Below are 27,636 nucleotides of genomic sequence, written 5' to 3' on the forward strand. Positions count from 1 at the left end.
AAATAGTAACACCTGAGCAATGTTGACTGTCGCACCACTCGTTTAAACAGCATCTTGACTACCGAAGGTACGACGTTCTTTACTTATATAGCGCAACGCAACAGCCAAAGGTGCTACGTAAAGAGGGTTTTTGGGATAAGAGAAAAACATATTCAAAACCAACGACCTTGGCAACCTATGCCTAGGTGGTTTCTAGCAACACTGCCATTTCAATCAAGACATGCGTTGCTCGATTGGTTCTGGCTTTGACAGTTGAGTAAAATCAAGCAGTCCGCTTCTCTCTTATCCTAGACACTCTCTAAAGCTACGAAAAGCTCCAATCTTGGTGTAGTTATTTGTTTCAAAGGTGTGACCTTCGACCTTCCATTTCTTCACGTAAGAGCTAGGTTATTTACTCGCAGATTAATGCATTGTCATTGATTTAAGCTCTTGAAAATGATAAGTGGTCAAGGCATCCCACTGGTATCAAACATACGCACTCAAAGTCCGTTCGCAGAACCAAATGAAACGCCTCCTCGCCATGGATCAGCTCTCCGATGGAACCAAGATCAGGATCACCAAGCATGCCAGTCTCAATACCACCCGTTGCGTAATCAATTGCCCAAGCATAGCAAAGGTAACCGATACCGACATTCTGTCGTATCTCAAGGATCAGAAAGTCATACAAATTCGCCGGATTACTAGGAAAGCAAGAACCGGGACCGAAAGAGAGAATACAGCTACTGTTATTCTGACAATCGATGGAACCCGCATTCCAGAACACGTTGACGTTGGGTATCTAAGGTGCAGAACCCGGCCCTATTACCCAGGACCGATGCTCTGTTTCCAATGCTTCGCTTTTGGGCACACAAGCAAACGATGTCAGCAAGCAGATAAGACATGTGGCCAATGCGCAAAAAAACACATTACTGTTCAGGGAGAAAGCTGTTCTGCCATCTCGTTCTGTCCCAGGTGTAACACGAATGATCATTCCATAGCTAGTCGGAACTGCCCGGTGTATAAGACGGAAGACGCAATACAACGTATCCGTGTTGACAGCGGCCAAAAGGATTTTCGAGGTGGCCACCGGAGAGAAAATTATCCAAATCCAAATTATAATCCTAATCCAATCCAATTTCCTCATTTTCCGGCAGATTTTTTAGGTTTTCCACAGGAAACCATGAGACAAATTTTACTCATCGCTGAGTTCCTGCACTTTTGGCGATTATAATCGCCAAAAGTGCAGGAACTCAGCGATGAGTAAAATTTGTCTCATGGTTTCCTGTAGAAAACCTAAAAAATCTGCCGGAAAATGAGGAAATTGACGATAATTTTATTCAGTCTCGGAGTAGTACCAATAAACTGAGTGAATCCAATCTTTATTTTTCTCAAAGTCGGGAATTTTTCCCTGGAAAATCCTATTATCCGCCGGGACAAAGCTCTTCATCAGCACAAAGGGAATCCAGATGTTCTTTTTCTGTCATTTTAGTAAACACTGAGCGAATTCCACTCCGTTATTCGGACTTCTGAACTGGCATCACTGATAAGTTCGAAATGTGGTGGCTTGTTCAATGCTTCAGTGGCGCTACCATGACAAATGCAAGCACATTCCCAACTTAAACATTATTTGCGATGAATATGATTGGGAGTGTTATGTCTGTTTGTCTGTGGTATAATTTTGACGAAAATTTTAATCGAATCAATGTATACATTTTGAAAAACCACAAAATGCATAAAATTTAATCTATATTCGTTTTGTAATATTTTTGAGTGTTCACTAACACTAATCAAGCACATGTGACATAAAAACGATCAGTTCGGCGAGCAGATACTGATTTTTGAAAAAAATCATCTGGCATCCCTGATTTTATAGTTTATCACACGTTCACATTACTTATCATGGCTGACTCGAAAGATCCAGTTGAAAAAGTTAATAAGTGCGTTAAAAGATACTATTCGATGAGGAAATCATTGAGAAAAGTTAAGGTCCAAAAAGCTGCTGAATCCATAATACCGTTCAAAGATTACTTATCCGGAAAAAAAACTTACGGTGCCACGTCAAGCGGAATCGCTTAAAACAGTACATCCATCAGAACAAGCCCAGATGCTGCAAGTAAGCGTTCTCCGGTTGGTGAAAAATGCTAGGAATTGTTTCCTAGCAGCAAAGAAAACCAGCAGGATCAAATCTGAGAAGCTGGTCAAACTGAAGGGTATGTATCAATGTCCGACTTTTCTACGAAAGTATACCGTTCAATTTTCTTCTAAAATTTTCTTCTTCTATGAAAAATATATTTTGACTGGGCACGCTCGTTCATGGTTATGTCTTGTTCAGTCCATGTAATGCAGATGTTTATGTATTTTTATTTCGTCAACCAACGTAGACGATTACAAATATGTACATAATGTCGTTTTCGTTTTTGCGGTGTAGCACTGGTGTAAATCATTTATTCACCAAAAAATCCCTATTCGGTGTTAATGGTGTTGCTATGGTAGCGACTATGGAAGGGGATGCGCAGTGGGTGAAAGTCGTGAAAATCGAAATTTTGATCAACGTAGGCGTGCATGTTTTTTTCTTCATTGAAACGTCAATTTTTTAAACGATGCATCATCAACTGAAAAAATTGTAACGGACAGTGGTGCAGGATTGTTGGGGTATTAAATGTGTGACAAAGTTAGGTGGTACTTGTGAAGTGTGCTTGCTGGTGAGTACCGATTGGAATCTACACAATAATTAACGGTGAAGCTGGAATTCCTAGTGGCTATAATGTGAAGATGGATTCGTATTCATTCCAAGATCAAGATGGAAGGATGCATAGGTGGCACAGTACTCACGGTCCGCTAGTGTTCGTGAGTTATTTGCCGTCAACGCTGACGGTGCCATCTCTCCTACTTAGAGGCACTAGTCTTTTCCTTGTCGTTGGCTTTTGTTTGTGCACCTTTTCAATCCAGACTGAAATTCTGTTACCGGTAACAATAATTATATATCTTTCTCTTTCTCTTTTTCAGCATTCCATCTTCATCAACGACGACCCTACCGGACTGATGAGATGACGATGATGATAAGATGCTGTAAAATTTATCCTCTCTGACGAAGGAATCACAGCCTTTGGACAACATTGATGACCTATGGACTACATCTTCACACGTGCCATAATGCTACACGTGTTAGTACGGTGAGTTGTTTCTGATTTAGGCGCAATTTAAGACAGAAACTAAAACTTTTCTTTTTTTTAAGGAATCACCCAGAAGAACGACGTGGAGTCTTTTTTCCCGGACGGATAACGCTGGCTGAAAAAACTCCCAGATTGACGATTGACGCAAATTCCGTTTGAAAACCTTCTGGCCGACCTCATAAGCTGATGCAAACTTCTTGAACTGTAAGTTGTACACTTTTCTATGCTCCTCCAACTTATCTTCTATAGTGGTCCCTCGCTTCGATGGAAAGTTCACCTTCATCCCTCTCCAGACGATGAAGGAATACAACGCCGTGTTGTTCATTTCCTTCACCTAGGGTATCCTAGTGTCCCACACTCGCTGGTTTAATTACATGTAGATGCGTAGGCATGCATTGATTTGCTTGGACTGGACTTGCTACGTATACAAGATGTTAGAAGTTTTTTTTTATTATTATAGTCACTTTAACGCTCTTGGGTCATTCGTGACTTGTCCGGAGGTGAGATTTGAACTCGTGACTTTGGCGTGAGAGGTATGGATGCTAACCACTACGCCGGGGTCGCCCCATAGATGGAGATCAGATTATTTTTCTACTAGATCACCCAAGACTAATTCAATATCTGTAGTATCGAAACATGTCCAAACAGATTCAAAGTGTCTATGTGGCTCATGACAAAACCATGAGACAAATTTTACTCATCGCTGAGTTCCTGCACTTTTGGCGATTATAATCGCCAAAAGTGCAGGAACTCAGCGATGAGTAAAATTTGTCTCATGGTTTCCTGTAGAAAACCTAAAAAATCTGCCGGAAAATGAGGAAATTGACGATAATTTTATTCAGTCTCGGAGTAGTACCAATAAACTGAGTGAATCCAATCTTTATTTTTCTCAAAGTCGGGAATTTTTCCCTGGAAAATCCTATTATCCGCCGGGACAAAGCTCTTCATCAGCACAAAGGGAATCCAGATGTTCTTTTTCTGTCATTTTAGTAAACACTGAGCGAATTCCACTCCGTTATTCGGACTTCTGAACTGGCATCACTGATAAGTTCGAAATGTGGTGGCTTGTTCAATGCTTCAGTGGCGCTACCATGACAAATGCAAGCACATTCCCAACTTAAACATTATTTGCGATGAATATGATTGGGAGTGTTATGTCTGTTTGTCTGTGGTATAATTTTGACGAAAATTTTAATCGAATCAATGTATACATTTTGAAAAACCACAAAATGCATAAAATTTAATCTATATTCGTTTTGTAATATTTTTGAGTGTTCACTAACACTAATCAAGCACATGTGACATAAAAACGATCAGTTCGGCGAGCAGATACTGATTTTTGAAAAAAATCATCTGGCATCCCTGATTTTATAGTTTATCACACGTTCACATTACTTATCATGGCTGACTCGAAAGATCCAGTTGAAAAAGTTAATAAGTGCGTTAAAAGATACTATTCGATGAGGAAATCATTGAGAAAAGTTAAGGTCCAAAAAGCTGCTGAATCCATAATACCGTTCAAAGATTACTTATCCGGAAAAAAAACTTACGGTGCCACGTCAAGCGGAATCGCTTAAAACAGTACATCCATCAGAACAAGCCCAGATGCTGCAAGTAAGCGTTCTCCGGTTGGTGAAAAATGCTAGGAATTGTTTCCTAGCAGCAAAGAAAACCAGCAGGATCAAATCTGAGAAGCTGGTCAAACTGAAGGGTATGTATCAATGTCCGACTTTTCTCCGAAAGTATACCGTTCAATTTTCTTCTAAGATTTTCTTCTTCTATGAAAAATATATTTTGACTGGGCACGCTCGTTCATGGTTATGTCTTGTTCAGTCCATGTAATGCAGATGTTTATGTATTTTTATTTCGTCAACCAACGTAGACGATTACAAATATGTACATAATGTCGTTTTCGTTTTTGCGGTGTAGCACTGGTGTAAATCATTTATTCACCAAAAAGTCCCTATTCGGTGTTAATGGTGTTGCTATGGTAGCGACTATGGAAGGGGATGCGCAGTGGGTGAAAGTCGTGAAAATCGAAATTTTGATCAACGTAGGCGTGCATGTTTTTTTCTTCATTGAAACGTCAATTTTTTAAACGATGCATCATCAACTGAAAAAATTGTAACGGACAGTGGTGCAGGATTGTTGGGGTCTTAAATGTGTGACAAAGTTAGGTGGTACTTGTGAAGTGTGCTTGCTGGTGAGTACCGATTGGAATCTACACAATAATTAACGGTGAAGCTGGAATTCCTAGTGGCTATAATGTGAAGATGGATTCGTATTCATTCCAAGATCAAGATGGAAGGATGCATAGGTGGCACAGTACTCACGGTCCGCTAGTGTTCGTGAGTTATTTGCCGTCAACGCTGACGGTGCCATCTCTCCTACTTAGAGACACTAGTCTTTTCCTTGTCGTTGGCTTTTGTTTGTGCACCTTTTCAATCCGGACTGAAATTCTGTTACCGGTAACAATAATTATATATCTTTCTCTTTCTCTTTTTCAGCATTCCATCTTCATCAACGACGACCCTACCGGACTGATGAGATGACGATGATGATAAGATGCTGTAAAATTTATCCTCTCTGACGAAGGAATCACAGCCTTTGGACAACATTGATGACCTATGGACTACATCTTCACACGTGCCATAATGCTACACGTGTTAGTACGGTGAGTTGTTTCTGATTTAGGCGCAATTTAAGACAGAAACTAAAACTTTTCTTTTTTTTAAGGAATCACCCAGAAGAACGACGTGGAGTCTTTTTTCCCGGACGGATAACGCTGGCTGAAAAAACTCCCAGATTGACGATTGACGCAAATTCCGTTTGAAAACCTTCTGGCCGACCTCATAAGCTGATGCAAACTTCTTGAACTGTAAGTTGTACACTTTTCTATGCTCCTCCAACTTATCTTCTATAGTGGTCCCTCGCTTCGATGGAAAGTTCACCTTCATCCCTCTCCAGACGATGAAGGAATACAACGCCGTGTTGTTCATTTCCTTCACCTAGGGTATCCTAGTGTCCCACACTCGCTGGTTTAATTACATGTAGATGCGTAGGCATGCATTGATTTGCTTGGACTGGACTTGCTACGTATACAAGATGTTAGAAGTTTTTTTTTATTATTATAGTCACTTTAACGCTCTTGGGTCATTCGTGACTTGTCCGGAGGTGAGATTTGAACTCGTGACTTTGGCGTGAGAGGTATGGATGCTAACCACTACGCCGGGGTCGCCCCATAGATGGAGATCAGATTATTTTTCTACTAGATCACCCAAGACTAATTCAATATCTGTAGTATCGAAACATGTCCAAACAGATTCAAAGTGTCTATGTGGCTCATGACAAACTATTTTCGTGTATGCCAAATGTTCTAGGCTTTCCATATCGATATTTCGATACTATAGATATTATCCCAGTCTTTGTTGATCTAGTAAAACAAATCATCTGAACTGCAGTACGATTTGGAGAGCCTAAATCATCTGGTATACGTGGGAATAAATAAGCATTATCCATATAGACACTATGATTCTGTTTGGACATATTTTGATACTACAGACTTTATCCCAGTCGTGACAAACTTGGCACCGTTCGCGTGATTCCGGTGGTAAATGATGTAACGGGACGGAATTGATTTGAATTGAGGAGGGTTAGCCATGATGGTTACCTATTATGTTTGGTGAAATATTTATTGATTTGTTTTCCAAATACTGTACGTAGGAATTTTAAGAAATGCACTATTGTACAGACGCCTTTAATTAAATACAACTTAAATAACCAACAACCAGGGATGTGGAGTCAGAATCGGAAGCATTTTTTGAGCATCAGGTGTCCAAGTTGGAGTTGAAGAAATAGTAACACATGAGCAATGTTGACTGTCGCACCACTCGTTTAAACAGCATCTTGACTACCGAAGGTACGACGTTCTTTACTTATATAGCGTAACGCAACAGCCAAAGGTGCTACGTAAAGAGGGTTTTTGGGATAAGAGAAAAACATATTCAAAACCAACGACCTTGGCAACCTATGCCTAGGTGGTTTCTAGCAACACTGCCATTTCAATCAAGACATGCGTTGCTCGATTGGTTCTGGCTTTGACAGTTGAGTAAAATCAACCAGTCCGCTTCTCTCTTATCCTAGACACTCTCTAAAGCTACGAAAAGCTCCAATCTTGGTGTAGTTATTTGTTTCAAAGGTGTGACCTTCGACCTTCCATTTCTTCACGTAAGAGCTAGGTTATTTACTCGCAGATTAATGCATTGTCATTGTGCACCAGGTTTATCGTTAAACTTACGTGATTGGGTTGACGTTTTGGCAATAAGCTCAAACGAAAGGTCGTCATCTGAAATTTATTGTTGTTACGTTCTAATTTCTTGGATTTATCTTAAACGTCAAACTGATCAATGGCCCAATCTGAAATTAAAATCCGGGAAATATGATACCACTCTTTTAACTAGCTAGCATGTTAACTATAAGTGAATGGTAAATTTTGAGGTAGCTAACTAACAAGCTAAAAGGAGCACATATGTGATAAGCCCTCGTTAAATGTACTGAAAAGTCACCTCTATTACTAATTTCGATCGAAACCGATTTTCAGTTTCAATCAAAATCATCATTAGGGGTGATTTTTCAGTACCTTTAAACTCCAACCACATTCCCTGCCAATCACATATGTGCTCCTGCCCTAGCTCCTATCAATCTAGCTGATTTTTTTTTCTACAAAAAATGGTACTATATCTAAAGCCTATCACTACTACTCTGAAATGCAACGATCGAGCTCACGGTAGTGGTCCTTCGAACTCCATAAACAAAAAGATCTTCGATGATAGCATTCTGCCACATCGATTGGTTTGCTCGAAAGCACGGTCCCTAAACGAATTTTTTATTCACCAAAAAGTCCCTATTCGGTGTTAATGGTGTTGCTATGGTAGCGACTATGGAAGGGGATGCGCAGTGGGTGAAAGTCGTGAAAATCGAAATTTTGATCAACGTAGGCGTGCATGTTTTTTTCTTCATTGAAACGTCAATTTTTTAAACGATGCATCATCAACTGAAAAAATTGTAACGGACAGTGGTGCAGGATTGTTGGGGTATTAAATGTGTGACAAAGTTAGTTAGTTAGAAGTGTGCTTGCTGGTGAGTACCGATTGGAATCTACACAATAATTAACGGTGAAGCTGGAATTCCTAGTGGCTATAATGTGAAGATGGATTCGTATTCATTCCAAGATCAATGCATAGGTGGCACAGTACTCACGGTCCGCTAGTGTTCGTGAGTTATTTGCCGTCAACGCTGACGGTGCCATCTCTCCTACTTAGAGACACTAGTCTTTTCCTTGTCGTTGGCTTTTGTTTGTGCACCTTTTCAATCCGGACTGAAATTCTGTTACCGGTAACAATAATTATATATCTTTCTCTTTCTCTTTTTCAGCATTCCATCTTCATCAACGACGACCCTACCGGACTGATGAGATGACGATGATGATAAGATGCTGTAAAATTTATCCTCTCTGACGAAGGAATCACAGCCTTTGGACAACATTGATGACCTATGGACTACATCTTCACACGTGCCATAATGCTACACGTGTTAGTACGGTAAGTTGTTTCTGATTTAGGCGCAATTTAAGACAGAAACTAAAACTTTTCTTTTTTTTTAAGGAATCACCCAGAAGAACGACGTGGAGTCTTTTTTCCCGGACGGATAACGCTGGCTGAAAAAACTCCCAGATTGACGATTGACGCAAATTCCGTTTGAAAACCTTCTGGCCGACCTCATAAGCTGATGCAAACTTCTTGAACTGTAAGTTGTACACTTTTCTATGCTCCTCCAACTTATCTTCTATAGTGGTCCCTCGCTTCGATGGAAAGTTCACCTTCATCCCTCTCCAGACGATGAAGGAATACAACGCCGTGTTGTTCATTTCCTTCACCTAGGGTATCCTAGTGTCCCACACTCGCTGGTTTAATTACATGTAGATGCGTAGGCATGCATTGATTTGCTTGGACTGGACTTGCTACGTATACAAGATGTTAGAAGTTTTTTTTTATTATTATAGTCACTTTAACGCTCTTGGGTCATTCGTGACTTGTCCGGAGGTGAGATTTGAACTCGTGACTTTGGCGTGAGAGGTATGGATGCTAACCACTACGCCGGGGTCGCCCCATAGATGGAGATCAGATTATTTTTCTACTAGATCACCCAAGACTAATTCAATATCTGTAGTATCGAAACATGTCCAAACAGATTCAAAGTGTCTATGTGGCTCATGACAACCTATTTTCGTGTATGCCAAATGTTCTAGGCTTTCCATATCGATATTTCGATACTATAGATATTATCCCAGTCTTTGTTGATCTAGTAAAACAAATCATCTGAACTGCAGTACGATTTGGAGAGCCTAAATCATCTGGTATACGTGGGAATAAATAAGCATTATCCATATAGACACTATGATTCTGTTTGGACATATTTTGATACTACAGACTTTATCCCAGTCGTGACAAACTTGGCACCGTTCGCGTGATTCCGGTGGTAAATGATGTAAAGGGACGGAATTGATTTGAATTGAGGAGGGTTAGCCATGATGGTTACCTATTATGTTTGGTGAAATATTTATTGATTTGTTTTCCAAATACTGTACGTAGGAATTTTAAGAAATGCACTATTGTACAGACGCCTTTAATTAAATACAACTTAAATAACCAACAACCAGGGATGTGGAGTCAGAATCGGAAGCATTTTTTGAGCATCAGGTGTCCAAGTTGGAGTCGAAGAAATAGTAACACCTGAGCAATGTTGACTGTCGCACCACTCGTTTAAACAGCATCTTGACTACCGAAGGTACGACGTTCTTTACTTATATAGCGCAACGCAACAGCCAAAGGTGCTACGTAAAGAGGGTTTTTGGGATAAGAGAAAAACATATTCAAAACCAACGACCTTGGCAACCTATGCCTAGGTGGTTTCTAGCAACACTGCCATTTCAATCAAGACATGCGTTGCTCGATTGGTTCTGGCTTTGACAGTTGAGTAAAATCAACCAGTCCGCTTCTCTCTTATCCTAGACACTCTCTAAAGCTACGAAAAGCTCCAATCTTGGTGTAGTTATTTGTTTCAAAGGTGTGACCTTCGACCTTCCATTTCTTCACGTAAGAGCTAGGTTATTTACTCGCAGATTAATGCATTGTCATTGTGCACCAGGTTTATCGTTAAACTTACGTGATTGGGTTGACGTTTTGGCAATAAGCTCAAACGAAAGGTCGTCATCTGAAATTTATTGTTGTTACGTTCTAATTTCTTGGATTTATCTTAAACGTCAAACTGATCAATGGCCCAATCTGAAATTAAAATCCGGGAAATATGATACCACTCTTTTAACTAGCTAGCATGTTAACTATAAGTGAATGGTAAATTTTGAGGTAGCTAACTAACAAGCTAAAAGGAGCACATATGTGATAAGCCCTCGTTAAATGTACTGAAAAGTCACCTCTATTACTAATTTCGATCGAAACCGATTTTCAGTTTCAATCAAAATCATCATTAGGGGTGATTTTTCAGTACCTTTAAACTCCAACCACATTCCCTGCCAATCACATATGTGCTCCTGCCCTAGCTCCTATCAATCTAGCTGATTTTTTTTTCTACAAAAAATGGTACTATATCTAAAGCCTATCACTACTACTCTGAAATGCAACGATCGAGCTCACGGTAGTGGTCCTTCGAACTCCATAAACAAAAAGATCTTCGATGATAGCATTCTGCCACATCGATTGGTTTGCTCGAAAGCACGGTCCCTAAACGAATTTTTTATTCACCAAAAAGTCCCTATTCGGTGTTAATGGTGTTGCTATGGTAGCGACTATGGAAGGGGATGCGCAGTGGGTGAAAGTCGTGAAAATCGAAATTTTGATCAACGTAGGCGTGCATGTTTTTTTCTTCATTGAAACGTCAATTTTTTAAACGATGCATCATCAACTGAAAAAATTGTAACGGACAGTGGTGCAGGATTGTTGGGGTATTAAATGTGTGACAAAGTTAGTTAGTTAGAAGTGTGCTTGCTGGTGAGTACCGATTGGAATCTACACAATAATTAACGGTGAAGCTGGAATTCCTAGTGGCTATAATGTGAAGATGGATTCGTATTCATTCCAAGATCAATGCATAGGTGGCACAGTACTCACGGTCCGCTAGTGTTCGTGAGTTATTTGCCGTCAACGCTGACGGTGCCATCTCTCCTACTTAGAGACACTAGTCTTTTCCTTGTCGTTGGCTTTTGTTTGTGCACCTTTTCAATCCGGACTGAAATTCTGTTACCGGTAACAATAATTATATATCTTTCTCTTTCTCTTTTTCAGCATTCCATCTTCATCAACGACGACCCTACCGGACTGATGAGATGACGATGATGATAAGATGCTGTAAAATTTATCCTCTCTGACGAAGGAATCACAGCCTTTGGACAACATTGATGACCTATGGACTACATCTTCACACGTGCCATAATGCTACACGTGTTAGTACGGTAAGTTGTTTCTGATTTAGGCGCAATTTAAGACAGAAACTAAAACTTTTCTTTTTTTTTAAGGAATCACCCAGAAGAACGACGTGGAGTCTTTTTTCCCGGACGGATAACGCTGGCTGAAAAAACTCCCAGATTGACGATTGACGCAAATTCCGTTTGAAAACCTTCTGGCCGACCTCATAAGCTGATGCAAACTTCTTGAACTGTAAGTTGTACACTTTTCTATGCTCCTCCAACTTATCTTCTATAGTGGTCCCTCGCTTCGATGGAAAGTTCACCTTCATCCCTCTCCAGACGATGAAGGAATACAACGCCGTGTTGTTCATTTCCTTCACCTAGGGTATCCTAGTGTCCCACACTCGCTGGTTTAATTACATGTAGATGCGTAGGCATGCATTGATTTGCTTGGACTGGACTTGCTACGTATACAAGATGTTAGAAGTTTTTTTTTATTATTATAGTCACTTTAACGCTCTTGGGTCATTCGTGACTTGTCCGGAGGTGAGATTTGAACTCGTGACTTTGGCGTGAGAGGTATGGATGCTAACCACTACGCCGGGGTGGCCCCATAGATGGAGATCAGATTATTTTTCTACTAGATCACCCAAGACTAATTCAATATCTGTAGTATCGAAACATGTCCAAACAGATTCAAAGTGTCTATGTGGCTCATGACAACACAACCTATTTTCGTGTATGCCAAATGTTCTAGGCTTTCCATATCGATATTTCGATACCATAGATATTATCCCAGTCTTTACACGTGTTAGTACGGTAAGTTGTTTCTGATTTAGGCGCAATTTAAGACAGAAACTAAAACTTTTCTTTTTTTTTAAGGAATCACCCAGAAGAACGACGTGGAGTCTTTTTTCCCGGACGGATAACGCTGGCTGAAAAAACTCCCAGATTGACGATTGACGCAAATTCCGTTTGAAAACCTTCTGGCCGACCTCATAAGCTGATGCAAACTTCTTGAACTGTAAGTTGTACACTTTTCTATGCTCCTCCAACTTATCTTCTATAGTGGTCCCTCGCTTCGATGGAAAGTTCACCTTCATCCCTCTCCAGACGATGAAGGAATACAACGCCGTGTTGTTCATTTCCTTCACCTAGGGTATCCTAGTGTCCCACACTCGCTGGTTTAATTACATGTAGATGCGTAGGCATGCATTGATTTGCTTGGACTGGACTTGCTACGTATACAAGATGTTAGAAGTTTTTTTTTTATTATTATAGTCACTTTAACGCTCTTGGGTCATTCGTGACTTGTCCGGAGGTGAGATTTGAACTCGTGACTTTGGCGTGAGAGGTATGGATGCTAACCACTACGCCGGGGTCGCCCCATAGATGGAGATCAGATTATTTTTCTACTAGATCACCCAAGACTAATTCAATATCTGTAGTATCGAAACATGTCCAAACAGATTCAAAGTGTCTATGTGGCTCATGACAACCTATTTTCGTGTATGCCAAATGTTCTAGGCTTTCCATATCGATATTTCGATACTATAGATATTATCCCAGTCTTTGTTGATCTAGTAAAACAAATCATCTGAACTGCAGTACGATTTGGAGAGCCTAAATCATCTGGTATACGTGGGAATAAATAAGCATTATCCATATAGACACTATGATTCTGTTTGGACATATTTTGATACTACAGACTTTATCCCAGTCGTGACAAACTTGGCACCGTTCGCGTGATTCCGGTGGTAAATGATGTAAATGGACGGAATTGATTTGAATTGAGGAGGGTTAGCCATGATGGTTACCTATTATGTTTGGTGAAATATTTATTGATTTGTTTTCCAAATACTGTACGTAGGAATTTCAAGAAATGCACTATTGTACAGACGCCTTTAATTAAATACAACTTAAATAACCAACAACCAGGGATGTGGAGTCAGAATCGGAAGCATTTTTTGAGCATCAGGTGTCCAAGTTGGAGTCGAAGAAATAGTAACACCTGAGCAATGTTGACTGTCGCACCACTCGTTTAAACAGCATCTTGACTACCGAAGGTACGACGTTCTTTACTTATATAGCGCAACGCAACAGCCAAAGGTGCTACGTAAAGAGGGTTTTTGGGATAAGAGAAAAACATATTCAAAACCAACGACCTTGGCAACCTATGCCTAGGTGGTTTCTAGCAACACTGCCATTTCAATCAAGACATGCGTTGCTCGATTGGTTCTGGCTTTGACAGTTGAGTAAAATCAACCAGTCCGCTTCTCTCTTATCCTAGACACTCTCTAAAGCTACGAAAAGCTCCAATCTTGGTGTAGTTATTTGTTTCAAAGGTGTGACCTTCGACCTTCCATTTCTTCACGTAAGAGCTAGGTTATTTACTCGCAGATTAATGCATTGTCATTGTGCACCAGGTTTATCGTTAAACTTACGTGATTGGGTTGACGTTTTGGCAATAAGCTCAAACGAAAGGTCGTCATCTGAAATTTATTGTTGTTACGTTCTAATTTCTTGGATTTATCTTAAACGTCAAACTGATCAATGGCCCAATCTGAAATTAAAATCCGGGAAATATGATACCACTCTTTTAACTAGCTAGCTACTATAAGTGAATGGTAAATTTTGAGGTAGCTAACTAACAAGCTAAAAGTGGCACATATGTGATAAGCCCTCGTTAAATGTACTGAAAAGTCACCTCTATTACTAATTTCGATCGAAACCGATTTTCAGTTTCAATCAAAATCATCATTAGGGGTGATTTTTCATTACCTTTAAACTCCAACAACATTCCCTGCCAATCACATATGTGCTCCTGCCCTAGCTCCTATCAATCTAGCTGATTTTTTTTTCTACAAAAATTGGTACTATGTATATCTAAAGCCTATCACTACTACTCTGAAATGCAACGATCGAGCTCACGGTAGTGGTCCTTCGAACTCCATAAACAAAAAGATCTTCGATGATAGCATTCTGCCACATCGATTGGTTTGCTCGAAAGCACGGTCCCTAAACGAATTTTTTATTCACCAAAAAGTCCCTATTCGGTGTTAATGGTGTTGCTATGGTAGCGACTATGGAAGGGGATGCGCAGTGGGTGAAAGTCGTGAAAATCGAAATTTTGATCAACGTAGGCGTGCATGTTTTTTTCTTCATTGAAACGTCAATTTTTTAAACGATGCATCATCAACTGAAAAAAATTGTAACGGACAGTGGTGCAGGATTGTTGGGGTATTAAATGTGTTAGGTGGTACTTGTGAAGTGTGCTTGCTGGTGAGTACCGATTGGAATCTACACAATAATTAACGATGAAGCTGGAATTCCTAGTGGCTATAATGTGAAGATGGATTCGTATTCATTCCAAGATCAAGATGGAAGGATGCATAGGTGGCACAGTACTCACGGTCCGCTAGTGTTCGTGAGTTATTTGCCGTCAACGCTGACGGTGCCATCTCTCCTACTTAGAGACACTAGTCTTTTCCTTGTCGTTGGCTTTTGTTTGTGCACCTTTTCAATCCGGACTGAAATTCTGTTACCGGTAACAATAATTATATATCTTTCTCTTTCTCTTTTTCAGCATTCCATCTTCATCAACGACGACCCTACCGGACTGATGAGATGACGATGATGATAAGATGCTGTAAAATTTATCCTCTCTGACGAAGGAATCACAGCCTTTGGACAACATTGATGACCTATGGACTACATCTTCACACGTGCCATAATGCTACACGTGTTAGTACGGTAAGTTGTTTCTGATTTAGGCGCAATTTAAGACAGAAACTAAAACTTTTCTTTTTTTTAAGGAATCACCCAGAAGAACGACGTGGAGTCTTTTTTCCCGGACGGATAACGCTGGCTGAAAAAACTCCCAGATTGACGATTGACGCAAATTCCGTTTGAAAACCTTCTGGCCGACCTCATAAGCTGATGCAAACTTCTTGAACTGTAAGTTGTACACTTTTCTATGCTCCTCCAACTTATCTTCTATAGTGGTCCCTCGCTTCGATGGAAAGTTCACCTTCATCCCTCTCCAGACGATGAAGGAATACAACGCCGTGTTGTTCATTTCCTTCACCTAGGGTATCCTAGTGTCCCACACTCGCTGGTTTAATTACATGTAGATGCGTAGGCATGCATTGATTTGCTTGGACTGGACTTGCTACGTATACAAGATGTTAGAAGTTTTTTTTTATTATTATAGTCACTTTAACGCTCTTGGGTCATTCGTGACTTGTCCGGAGGTGAGATTTGAACTCGTGACTTTGGCGTGAGAGGTATGGATGCTAACCACTACGCCGGGGTCGCCCCATAGATGGAGATCAGATTATTTTTCTACTAGATCACCCAAGACTAATTCAATATCTGTAGTATCGAAACATGTCCAAACAGATTCAAAGTGTCTATGTGGCTCATGACAACCTATTTTCGTGTATGCCAAATGTTCTAGGCTTTCCATATCGATATTTCGATACTATAGATATTATCCCAGTCTTTGTTGATCTAGTAAAACAAATCATCTGAACTGCAGTACGATTTGGAGAGCCTAAATCATCTGGTATACGTGGGAATAAATAAGCATTATCCATATAGACACTATGATTCTGTTTGGACATATTTTGATACTACAGACTTTATCCCAGTCGTGACAAACTTGGCACCGTTCGCGTGATTCCGGTGGTAAATGATGTAACGGGACGGAATTGATTTGAATTGAGGAGGGTTAGCCATGATGGTTACCTATTATGTTTGGTGAAATATTTATTGATTTGTTTTCCAAATACTGTACGTAGGAATTTTAAGAAATGCACTATTGTACAGACGCCTTTAATTAAATACAACTTAAATAACCAACAACCAGGGATGTGGAGTCAGAATCGGAAGCATTTTTTGAGCATCAGGTGTCCAAGTTGGAGTCGAAGAAATAGTAACACCTGAGCAATGTTGACTGTCACACCACTCGTTTAAACAGCATCTTGACTACCGAAGGTACGACGTTCTTTACTTATATAGCGCAACGCAACAGCCAAAGGTGCTACGTAAAGAGGGTTTTTGGGATAAGAGAAAAACATATTCAAAACCAACGACCTTGGCAACCTATGCCTAGGTGGTTTCTAGCAACACTGCCATTTCAATCAAGACATGCGTTGCTCGATTGGTTCTGGCTTTGACAGTTGAGTAAAATCAACCAGTCCGCTTCTCTCTTATCCTAGACACTCTCTAAAGCTACGAAAAGCTCCAATCTTGGTGTAGTTATTTGTTTCAAAGGTGTGACCTTCGACCTTCCATTTCTTCACGTAAGAGCTAGGTTATTTACTCGCAGATTAATGCATTGTCATTGTGCACCAGGTTTATCGTTAAACTTACGTGATTGGGTTGACGTTTTGGCAATAAGCTCAAACGAAAGGTCGTCATCTGAAATTTATTGTTGTTACGTTCTAATTTCTTGGATTTATCTTAAACGTCAAACTGATCAATGGCCCAATCTGAAATTAAAATCCGGGAAATATGATACCACTCTTTTAACTAGCTAGCATGTTAACTATAAGTGAATGGTAAATTTTGAGGTAGCTAACTAACAAGCTAAAAGGAGCACATATGTGATAAGCCCTCGTTAAATGTACTGAAAAGTCACCTCTATTACTAATTTCGATCGAAACCGATTTTCAGTTTCAATCAAAATCATCATTAGGGGTGATTTTTCAGTACCTTTAAACTCCAACCACATTCCCTGCCAATCACATATGTGCTCCTGCCCTAGCTCCTATCAATCTAGCTGATTTTTTTTTCTACAAAAATTGGTACTATATCTAAAGCATATCACTACTACTCTGAAATGCAACGATCGAGCTCACGGTAGTGGTCCTTCGAACTCCATAAACAAAAAGATCTTCGATGATAGCATTCTGCCACATCGATTGGTTTGCTCGAAAGCACGGTCCCTAAACGAATTTTTTATTCACCAAAAAGTCCCTATTCGGTGTTAATGGTGTTGCTATGGTAGCGACTATGGAAGGGGATGCGCAGTGGGTGAAAGTCGTGAAAATCGAAATTTTGATCAACGTAGGCGTGCATGTTTTTTTCTTCATTGAAACGTCAATTTTTTAAACGATGCATCATCAACTGAAAAAATTGTAACGGACAGTGGTGCAGGATTGTTGGGGTATTAAATGTGTGACAAAGTTAGGTGGTACTTGTGAAGTGTGCTTGCTGGTGAGTACCGATTGGAATCTACACAATAATTAACGGTGAAGCTGGAATTCCTAGTGGCTATAATGTGAAGATGGATTCGTATTCATTCCAAGATCAAGATGGAAGGATGCATAGGTGGCACAGTACTCACGGTCCGCTAGTGTTCGTGAGTTATTTGCCGTCAACGCTGACGGTGCCATCTCTCCTACTTAGAGACACTAGTCTTTTCCTTGTCGTTGGCTTTTGTTTGTGCACCTTTTCAATCCGGACTGAAATTCTGTTACCGGTAACAATAATTATATATCTTTCTCTTTCTCTTTTTCAGCATTCCATCTTCATCAACGACGACCCTACCGGACTGATGAGATGACGATGATGATAAGATGCTGTAAAATTTATCCTCTCTGACGAAGGAATCACAGCCTTTGGACAACATTGATGACCTATGGACTACATCTTCACACGTGCCATAATGCTACACGTGTTAGTACGGTAAGTTGTTTCTGATTTAGGCGCAATTTAAGACAGAAACTAAAACTTTTCTTTTTTTTAAGGAATCACCCAGAAGAACGACGTGGAGTCTTTTTTCCCGGACGGATAACGCTGGCTGAAAAAACTCCCAGATTGACGATTGACGCAAATTCCGTTTGAAAACCTTCTGGCCGACCTCATAAGCTGATGCAAACTTCTTGAACTGTAAGTTGTACACTTTTCTATGCTCCTCCAACTTATCTTCTATAGTGGTCCCTCGCTTCGATGGAAAGTTCACCTTCATCCCTCTCCAGACGATGAAGGAATACAACGCCGTGTTGTTCATTTCCTTCACCTAGGGTATCCTAGTGTCCCACACTCGCTGGTTTAATTACATGTAGATGCGTAGGCATGCATTGATTTGCTTGGACTGGACTTGCTACGTATACAAGATGTTAGAAGTTTTTTTTTATTATTATAGTCACTTTAACGCTCTTGGGTCATTCGTGACTTGTCCGGAGGTGAGATTTGAACTCGTGACTTTGGCGTGAGAGGTATGGATGCTAACCACTACGCCGGGGTCGCCCCATAGATGGAGATCAGATTATTTTTCTACTAGATCACCCAAGACTAATTCAATATCTGTAGTATCGAAACATGTCCAAACAGATTCAAAGTGTCTATGTGGCTCATGACAACCTATTTTCGTGTATGCCAAATGTTCTAGGCTTTCCATATCGATATTTATAGATATTATCCCAGTCTTTGTTGATCTAGTAAAACAAATCATCTGAACTGCAGTATGATTTGGAGAGCCTAAATCATCTGGTATACGTGGGAATAAATAAGCATTATCCATATAGACACTATGATTCTGTTTGGACATATTTTGATACTACAGACTTTATCCCAGTCGTGACAAACTTGGCACCGTTCGCGTGATTCCGGTGGTAAATGATGTAACGGGACGGAATTGATTTGAATTGAGGAGGGTTAGCCATGATGGTTACCTATTATGTTTGGTGAAATATTTATTGATTTGTTTTCCAAATACTGTACGTAGGAATTTTAAGAAATGCACTATTGTACAGACGCCTTTAATTAAATACAACTTAAATAACCAACAACCAGGGATGTGGAGTCAGAATCGGAAGCATTTTTTGAGCATCAGGTGTCCAAGTTGGAGTCGAAGAAATAGTAACACCTGAGCAATGTTGACTGTCGCACCACTCGTTTAAACAGCATCTTGACTACCGAAGGTACGACGTTCTTTACTTATATAGCGCAACGCAACAGCCAAAGGTGCTACGTAAAGAGGGTTTTTGGGATAAGAGAAAAACATATTCAAAACCAACGACCTTGGCAACCTATGCCTAGGTGGTTTCTAGCAACACTGCCATTTCAATCAAGACATGCGTTGCTCGATTGGTTCTGGCTTTGACAGTTGAGTAAAATCAACCAGTCCGCTTCTCTCTTATCCTAGACACTCTCTAAAGCTACGAAAAGCTCCAATCTTGGTGTAGTTATTTGTTTCAAAGGTGTGACCTTCGACCTTCCATTTCTTCACGTAAGAGCTAGGTTATTTACTCGCAGATTAATGCATTGTCATTGTGCACCAGGTTTATCGTTAAACTTACGTGATTGGGTTGACGTTTTGGCAATAAGCTCAAACGAAAGGTCGTCATCTGAAATTTATTGTTGTTACGTTCTAATTTCTTGGATTTATCTTAAACGTCAAACTGATCAATGGCCCAATCTGAAATTAAAATCCGGGAAATATGATACCACTCTTTTAACTAGCTAGCATGTTAACTATAAGTGAATGGTAAATTTTGAGGTAGCTAACTAACAAGCTAAAAGGAGCACATATGTGATAAGCCCTCGTTAAATGTACTGAAAAGTCACCTCTATTACTAATTTCGATCGAAACCGATTTTCAGTTTCAATCAAAATCATCATTAGGGGTGATTTTTCAGTACCTTAAAACTCCAACCACATTCCCTGCCAATCACATATGTGCTCCTGCCCTAGCTCCTATCAATCTAGCTGATTTTTTTTTCTACAAAAAATGGTAATATATCTAAAGCCTATCACTACTACTCTGAAATGCAACGATCGAGCTCACGGTAGTGGTCCTTCGAACTCCATAAACAAAAAGATCTTCGATGATAGCATTCTGCCACATCGATTGGTTTGCTCGAAAGCACGGTCCCTAAACGATTTTTTTATTCACCAAAAAGTCCCTATTCGGTGTTAATGGTGTTGCTATGGTAGCGACTATGGAAGGGGATGCGCAGTGGGTGAAAGTCGTGAAAATCGAAATTTTGATCAACGTAGGCGTGCATGTTTTTTTCTTCATTGAAACGTCAATTTTTTAAACGATGCATCATCAACTGAAAAAATTGTAACGGACAGTGGTGCAGGATTGTTGGGGTATTAAATGTGTGACAAAGTTAGGTGGTACTTGTGAAGTGTGCTTGCTGGTGAGTACCGATTGGAATCTACACAATAATTAACGGTGAAGCTGGAATTCCTAGTGGCTATAATGTGAAGATGGATTCGTATTCATTCCAAGATCAATGCATAGGTGGCACAGTACTCACGGTCCGCTAGTGTTCGTGAGTTATTTGCCGTCAACGCTGACGGTGCCATCTCTCCTACTTAGAGACACTAGTCTTTTCCTTGTCGTTGGCTTTTGTTTGTGCACCTTTTCAATCCGGACTGAAATTCTGTTACCGGTAACAATAATTATATATCTTTCTCTTTCTCTTTTTCAGCATTCCATCTTCATCAACGACGACCCTACCGGACTGATGAGATGACGATGATGATAAGATGCTGTAAAATTTATCCTCTCTGACGAAGGAATCACAGCCTTTGGACAACATTGATGACCTATGGACTACATCTTCACACGTGCCATAATGCTACACGTGTTAGTACGGTAAGTTGTTTCTGATTTAGGCGCAATTTAAGACAGAAACTAAAACTTTTCTTTTTTTTTAAGGAATCACCCAGAAGAACGACGTGGAGTCTTTTTTCCCGGACGGATAACGCTGGCTGAAAAAACTCCCAGATTGACGATTGACGCAAATTCCGTTTGAAAACCTTCTGGCCGACCTCATAAGCTGATGCAAACTTCTTGAACTGTAAGTTGTACACTTTTCTATGCTCCTCCAACTTATCTTCTATAGTGGTCCCTCGCTTCGATGGAAAGTTCACCTTCATCCCTCTCCAGACGATGAAGGAATACAACGCCGTGTTGTTCATTTCCTTCACCTAGGGTATCCTAGTGTCCCACACTCGCTGGTTTAATTACATGTAGATGCGTAGGCATGCATTGATTTGCTTGGACTGGACTTGCTACGTATACAAGATGTTAGAAGTTTTTTTTTTATTATTATAGTCACTTTAACGCTCTTGGGTCATTCGTGACTTGTCCGGAGGTGAGATTTGAACTCGTGACTTTGGCGTGAGAGGTATGGATGCTAACCACTACGCCGGGGTCGCCCCATAGATGGAGATCAGATTATTTTTCTACTAGATCACCCAAGACTAATTCAATATCTGTAGTATCGAAACATGTCCAAACAGATTCAAAGTGTCTATGTGGCTCATGACAACCTATTTTCGTGTATGCCAAATGTTCTAGGCTTTCCATATCGATATTTCGATACTATAGATATTATCCCAGTCTTTGTTGATCTAGTAAAACAAATCATCTGAACTGCAGTACGATTTGGAGAGCCTAAATCATCTGGTATACGTGGGAATAAATAAGCATTATCCATATAGACACTATGATTCTGTTTGGACATATTTTGATACTACAGACTTTATCCCAGTCGTGACAAACTTGGCACCGTTCGCGTGATTCCGGTGGTAAATGATGTAAATGGACGGAATTGATTTGAATTGAGGAGGGTTAGCCATGATGGTTACCTATTATGTTTGGTGAAATATTTATTGATTTGTTTTCCAAATACTGTACGTAGGAATTTCAAGAAATGCACTATTGTACAGACGCCTTTAATTAAATACAACTTAAATAACCAACAACCAGGGATGTGGAGTCAGAATCGGAAGCATTTTTTGAGCATCAGGTGTCCAAGTTGGAGTCGAAGAAATAGTAACACCTGAGCAATGTTGACTGTCGCACCACTCGTTTAAACAGCATCTTGACTACCGAAGGTACGACGTTCTTTACTTATATAGCGCAACGCAACAGCCAAAGGTGCTACGTAAAGAGGGTTTTTGGGATAAGAGAAAAACATATTCAAAACCAACGACCTTGGCAACCTATGCCTAGGTGGTTTCTAGCAACACTGCCATTTCAATCAAGACATGCGTTGCTCGATTGGTTCTGGCTTTGACAGTTGAGTAAAATCAACCAGTCCGCTTCTCTCTTATCCTAGACACTCTCTAAAGCTACGAAAAGCTCCAATCTTGGTGTAGTTATTTGTTTCAAAGGTGTGACCTTCGACCTTCCATTTCTTCACGTAAGAGCTAGGTTATTTACTCGCAGATTAATGCATTGTCATTGTGCACCAGGTTTATCGTTAAACTTACGTGATTGGGTTGACGTTTTGGCAATAAGCTCAAACGAAAGGTCGTCATCTGAAATTTATTGTTGTTACGTTCTAATTTCTTGGATTTATCTTAAACGTCAAACTGATCAATGGCCCAATCTGAAATTAAAATCCGGGAAATATGATACCACTCTTTTAACTAGCTAGCTACTATAAGTGAATGGTAAATTTTGAGGTAGCTAACTAACAAGCTAAAAGTGGCACATATGTGATAAGCCCTCGTTAAATGTACTGAAAAGTCACCTCTATTACTAATTTCGATCGAAACCGATTTTCAGTTTCAATCAAAATCATCATTAGGGGTGATTTTTCATTACCTTTAAACTCCAACAACATTCCCTGCCAATCACATATGTGCTCCTGCCCTAGCTCCTATCAATCTAGCTGATTTTTTTTTCTACAAAAATTGGTACTATGTATATCTAAAGCCTATCACTACTACTCTGAAATGCAACGATCGAGCTCACGGTAGTGGTCCTTCGAACTCCATAAACAAAAAGATCTTCGATGATAGCATTCTGCCACATCGATTGGTTTGCTCGAAAGCACGGTCCCTAAACGAATTTTTTATTCACCAAAAAGTCCCTATTCGGTGTTAATGGTGTTGCTATGGTAGCGACTATGGAAGGGGATGCGCAGTGGGTGAAAGTCGTGAAAATCGAAATTTTGATCAACGTAGGCGTGCATGTTTTTTTCTTCATTGAAACGTCAATTTTTTAAACGATGCATCATCAACTGAAAAAAATTGTAACGGACAGTGGTGCAGGATTGTTGGGGTATTAAATGTGTTAGGTGGTACTTGTGAAGTGTGCTTGCTGGTGAGTACCGATTGGAATCTACACAATAATTAACGATGAAGCTGGAATTCCTAGTGGCTATAATGTGAAGATGGATTCGTATTCATTCCAAGATCAAGATGGAAGGATGCATAGGTGGCACAGTACTCACGGTCCGCTAGTGTTCGTGAGTTATTTGCCGTCAACGCTGACGGTGCCATCTCTCCTACTTAGAGACACTAGTCTTTTCCTTGTCGTTGGCTTTTGTTTGTGCACCTTTTCAATCCGGACTGAAATTCTGTTACCGGTAACAATAATTATATATCTTTCTCTTTCTCTTTTTCAGCATTCCATCTTCATCAACGACGACCCTACCGGACTGATGAGATGACGATGATGATAAGATGCTGTAAAATTTATCCTCTCTGACGAAGGAATCACAGCCTTTGGACAACATTGATGACCTATGGACTACATCTTCACACGTGCCATAATGCTACACGTGTTAGTACGGTAAGTTGTTTCTGATTTAGGCGCAATTTAAGACAGAAACTAAAACTTTTCTTTTTTTTAAGGAATCACCCAGAAGAACGACGTGGAGTCTTTTTTCCCGGACGGATAACGCTGGCTGAAAAAACTCCCAGATTGACGATTGACGCAAATTCCGTTTGAAAACCTTCTGGCCGACCTCATAAGCTGATGCAAACTTCTTGAACTGTAAGTTGTACACTTTTCTATGCTCCTCCAACTTATCTTCTATAGTGGTCCCTCGCTTCGATGGAAAGTTCACCTTCATCCCTCTCCAGACGATGAAGGAATACAACGCCGTGTTGTTCATTTCCTTCACCTAGGGTATCCTAGTGTCCCACACTCGCTGGTTTAATTACATGTAGATGCGTAGGCATGCATTGATTTGCTTGGACTGGACTTGCTACGTATACAAGATGTTAGAAGTTTTTTTTTATTATTATAGTCACTTTAACGCTCTTGGGTCATTCGTGACTTGTCCGGAGGTGAGATTTGAACTCGTGACTTTGGCGTGAGAGGTATGGATGCTAACCACTACGCCGGGGTCGCCCCATAGATGGAGATCAGATTATTTTTCTACTAGATCACCCAAGACTAATTCAATATCTGTAGTATCGAAACATGTCCAAACAGATTCAAAGTGTCTATGTGGCTCATGACAACCTATTTTCGTGTATGCCAAATGTTCTAGGCTTTCCATATCGATATTTCGATACTATAGATATTATCCCAGTCTTTGTTGATCTAGTAAAACAAATCATCTGAACTGCAGTACGATTTGGAGAGCCTAAATCATCTGGTATACGTGGGAATAAATAAGCATTATCCATATAGACACTATGATTCTGTTTGGACATATTTTGATACTACAGACTTTATCCCAGTCGTGACAAACTTGGCACCGTTCGCGTGATTCCGGTGGTAAATGATGTAACGGGACGGAATTGATTTGAATTGAGGAGGGTTAGCCATGATGGTTACCTATTATGTTTGGTGAAATATTTATTGATTTGTTTTCCAAATACTGTACGTAGGAATTTTAAGAAATGCACTATTGTACAGACGCCTTTAATTAAATACAACTTAAATAACCAACAACCAGGGATGTGGAGTCAGAATCGGAAGCATTTTTTGAGCATCAGGTGTCCAAGTTGGAGTCGAAGAAATAGTAACACCTGAGCAATGTTGACTGTCACACCACTCGTTTAAACAGCATCTTGACTACCGAAGGTACGACGTTCTTTACTTATATAGCGCAACGCAACAGCCAAAGGTGCTACGTAAAGAGGGTTTTTGGGATAAGAGAAAAACATATTCAAAACCAACGACCTTGGCAACCTATGCCTAGGTGGTTTCTAGCAACACTGCCATTTCAATCAAGACATGCGTTGCTCGATTGGTTCTGGCTTTGACAGTTGAGTAAAATCAACCAGTCCGCTTCTCTCTTATCCTAGACACTCTCTAAAGCTACGAAAAGCTCCAATCTTGGTGTAGTTATTTGTTTCAAAGGTGTGACCTTCGACCTTCCATTTCTTCACGTAAGAGCTAGGTTATTTACTCGCAGATTAATGCATTGTCATTGTGCACCAGGTTTATCGTTAAACTTACGTGATTGGGTTGACGTTTTGGCAATAAGCTCAAACGAAAGGTCGTCATCTGAAATTTATTGTTGTTACGTTCTAATTTCTTGGATTTATCTTAAACGTCAAACTGATCAATGGCCCAATCTGAAATTAAAATCCGGGAAATATGATACCACTCTTTTAACTAGCTAGCATGTTAACTATAAGTGAATGGTAAATTTTGAGGTAGCTAACTAACAAGCTAAAAGGAGCACATATGTGATAAGCCCTCGTTAAATGTACTGAAAAGTCACCTCTATTACTAATTTCGATCGAAACCGATTTTCAGTTTCAATCAAAATCATCATTAGGGGTGATTTTTCAGTACCTTTAAACTCCAACCACATTCCCTGCCAATCACATATGTGCTCCTGCCCTAGCTCCTATCAATCTAGCTGATTTTTTTTTCTACAAAAATTGGTACTATATCTAAAGCATATCACTACTACTCTGAAATGCAACGATCGAGCTCACGGTAGTGGTCCTTCGAACTCCATAAACAAAAAGATCTTCGATGATAGCATTCTGCCACATCGATTGGTTTGCTCGAAAGCACGGTCCCTAAACGAATTTTTTATTCACCAAAAAGTCCCTATTCGGTGTTAATGGTGTTGCTATGGTAGCGACTATGGAAGGGGATGCGCAGTGGGTGAAAGTCGTGAAAATCGAAATTTTGATCAACGTAGGCGTGCATGTTTTTTTCTTCATTGAAACGTCAATTTTTTAAACGATGCATCATCAACTGAAAAAATTGTAACGGACAGTGGTGCAGGATTGTTGGGGTATTAAATGTGTGACAAAGTTAGGTGGTACTTGTGAAGTGTGCTTGCTGGTGAGTACCGATTGGAATCTACACAATAATTAACGGTGAAGCTGGAATTCCTAGTGGCTATAATGTGAAGATGGATTCGTATTCATTCCAAGATCAAGATGGAAGGATGCATAGGTGGCACAGTACTCACGGTCCGCTAGTGTTCGTGAGTTATTTGCCGTCAACGCTGACGGTGCCATCTCTCCTACTAGAGACACTAGTCTTTTCCTTGTCGTTGGCTTTTGTTTGTGCACCTTTTCAATCCGGACTGAAATTCTGTTACCGGTAACAATAATTATATATCTCTTTCTCTTTTTCAGCATTCCATCTTCATCAACGACGACCCTACCGGACTGATGAGATGACGATGATGATAAGATGCTGTAAAATTTATCCTCTCTGACGAAGGAATCACAGCCTTTGGACAACATTGATGACCTATGGACTACATCTTCACACGTGCCATAATGCTACACGTGTTAGTACGGTAAGTTGTTTCTGATTTAGGCGCAATTTAAGACAGAAACTAAAACTTTTCTTTTTTTTAAGGAATCACCCAGAAGAACGACGTGGAGTCTTTTTTCCCGGACGGATAACGCTGGCTGAAAAAACTCCCAGATTGACGATTGACGCAAATTCCGTTTGAAAACCTTCTGGCCGACCTCATAAGCTGATGCAAACTTCTTGAACTGTAAGTTGTACACTTTTCTATGCTCCTCCAACTTATCTTCTATAGTGGTCCCTCGCTTCGATGGAAAGTTCACCTTCATCCCTCTCCAGACGATGAAGGAATACAACGCCGTGTTGTTCATTTCCTTCACCTAGGGTATCCTAGTGTCCCACACTCGCTGGTTTAATTACATGTAGATGCGTAGGCATGCATTGATTTGCTTGGACTGGACTTGCTACGTATACAAGATGTTAGAAGTTTTTTTTTATTATTATAGTCACTTTAACGCTCTTGGGTCATTCGTGACTTGTCCGGAGGTGAGATTTGAACTCGT

This window comes from Ochlerotatus camptorhynchus, unplaced genomic scaffold (genome assembly GCF_037179485.1).
Source record: "Ochlerotatus camptorhynchus isolate MF236.1 unplaced genomic scaffold, CSIRO-AGI_Acam_v1.1 ptg000039l, whole genome shotgun sequence".
NCBI lineage: Eukaryota > Metazoa > Arthropoda > Insecta > Diptera > Culicidae > Ochlerotatus > Ochlerotatus camptorhynchus.